Here is a 2706-nt window from a genome sequence, read left to right on the forward strand (position 1 = left end):
GCTCCGCCTCCCCTGCTCCGCCCTCCGCCGCCTCGGCCCGCCCGCTCGCTCCGGCTCCCGCTCCCCTGGCGCCGCGCCCCCCGCGCTCCCCGCGCCCCTCGCGCCTCCCGGCCCCCGAGCCCCGGGGCGCGCAGGTGCGGCTCTCCAGGCCTTAGGGGGAGAGCGCCGGGTGCCCTGCCCAGCGCGGGGGCCCGGGTCCGCCCGGACAGACCCGGGGGCCCTCGGAGCGGCGGCCGTGTGACCTTGGGCGTGTAGCTCACCAGGCTGCTTAGAACAGGGCCCGGGACAGAGGCGGGACGACGCGTACCACCCGTGACTGTCGTGGTCATTAGTACTACAGTACTACTAGTAGTATTTAACACCCCACCCTTCACCGAGCTGTCATGTACACACCCAGAACCTAACGTGGGAGAACTTAGGTTCTCGCCATAGTCCAAAGCAGAAAAGTTTAGTCTCTCGGAACCGGCCCAAATAGCTCTTCACGTGGCCTTCATCGGTTCCCCTCACATCAGCCCAGACTAGTGAGTAGCGCGCCTCAGCTTTTCTATGGTACCGAGGCAGCGTAGGTGAATAAGAAAATGGGCAAAAAGGACATAAATCTCCCTACCCAGAAAAGAACGTTTTGGGCGCTGTGGTGTCCCAAATGTCTGGGACATAGTAAGGACCCGATAAATATTTGTTCAATGAATGTATGATTCAAATGTGACTGGGCACCCCCGCCCCCCAAGCATTTCAGTTACGCGAAGGTTTCCCACCAGTGGAATTTCTTGATAGACCAAGGAAGGCAGCAAACAAGAGGGAAGGAGTGACTTCACCAGAAATCAATCCCAGTCCCTGGGTCACCCCCAGGTCCCGAAGAGGTGTTGTTATTCACACAAATTCTCACAAATGCTAATGAGACATTCTCAGATGCAAAGGAATCCTCCCCTCCAGCTCTCTAGAGGCTTGGGGGAGGGCAGAAAGGAACTTTCCGGCGGAGAAAGGGGTGACAGGGAGTGATACACAATGCCTATCCGGGTTCCACACCGCCCAACCTTATCTTCATGGCTGGGTTCAAAACCAACCAGGGAAATAGATGAGTAAAAAGGATGCCCTGCAAGGTGGGTAAATTAAATGGGGTATACCCATCCCATGAAATACTATTTGGCAATTCAAAAGAATGAAGCACTGCGACGTGCTACCACGTGGATGAGCCTTGAAAACATGGTGCCCAATGAAAGACACAAAAGACACATAGTGAACGATTCCCAGTACGTGAAACATCCAGAGCAGGCAAAGCAATCCATGGAGACAGTAAGTAGATTGAGGACTGAGGGGTGGAGGGTTTGAGCAGGGCCGGCTCCTAGGCACAGGGCTTCTTTTGGGGAGTTCTGAAAATATCCTAAAATTTGATTCTGCTAATGGTTGCACCACTCTGTGAATATGCTAAAAACTGCTGAATTATACGCTTCAAGTGGGTGAATTGTATGATACATGAATCATATCGCAGTAAAACTGATTTTTTAAAAAGGGTATCTTGCGAAGGACAAAAATGAGTGAGGAAGGCCAGGATGGGAGCTGGTCCCAGTCTAGGGGAGAGACGGAGATGAACTGGACTGGTGTGGTGGACATGGAGAAAAGAGTTCAGGTGTAGGTGTGTGGACAGGTCAAACTGGCTGGACTTGCTGATAGGCTGGAGTTGGGTGGGCGGGGGGGGGGGGGGGAGAGAGGTTGTTTTAAGCCTCTGAGTTTGTGGTAATTTATTACACAATAATAAAACATGAAAACAAATATCTGTCTCCCGTCCTAGAAGCATCTCAAGGAGAGAAATGTCACAGCTGTATCCTCAGCACCTAGCAGAGTGCCTGGTACATAGTAAATGCTCAATAAAGAAGGAGTGAATGGTTTCACCTCAGCTGATGTTTACTAACTGCCAGGAGCTAGGGGTTTGCTTGGGAGACAAAAGACTGCCTGCTCGCTTTAAAGGCCTTTCATAAGGATTCAATGACATTACTGCTTTGCTCTTTCCTGCCTTGCTCTAGGAATAGCTGGTAGGTGGGGAGTTCAATTCTAGGCCACGTCAGCTACCAGGAAAAAGCAGTACCAGTGCCCTTTGAGGCCTATGAAGAAGGCCCAGACTCAGTTACTCCAGAGGCTTCTGCTAGCCTGTCTGCATCTTCCCCTGGTAGAATCTTGTCTGCATTAGCTGTAAAGCCCATTTGCTCACAGAAGGGGTGTGTAGGGAAGAATGCTACAGAAGACGCAAATCAGCTGAGTAATGCTGGCTTCCTGGGAGGTTGAATGCCAAGATGTCTCCAAAGGGCCTGGAGCTGCGAAGGGCAAGGCAACTCGGGGCACCATTTCTAATCATTGCCAATTTTTTGTTTAAATTTCACAACCCTCACCGTGATTCAGAAACTGGGGACCTAAGAAAGGGACAGGAAAACCGGGGAGACAGGAACCGCTGGAGCAACTGACTTGTCATTAGGTAGAGTCAGTAGGTGCAGGGAGGGGCCACCCTATCATTACTCCCTGAGCAAAACATATTTTTGCCGCTCTCAGGGCCCGTGCCATGACTTGGCATAAACAGCCGGCTGGTTTTTCTTCTTGAGAACCAAAATATTTATCTACCTGGCAGCGATGTTGGCCAGGGTCTAAAATAATTTAATGGAAGTGTCAGAGGGGAAAATGGAATTAACAGGAGCTTTTTATTTCTCAGGATAACTA

The sequence above is a fragment of the Neomonachus schauinslandi genome, chromosome 5 (genome assembly GCF_002201575.2).
Source record: "Neomonachus schauinslandi chromosome 5, ASM220157v2, whole genome shotgun sequence".
In the NCBI taxonomy this organism is placed as follows: Eukaryota; Metazoa; Chordata; class Mammalia; order Carnivora; family Phocidae; genus Neomonachus; species Neomonachus schauinslandi.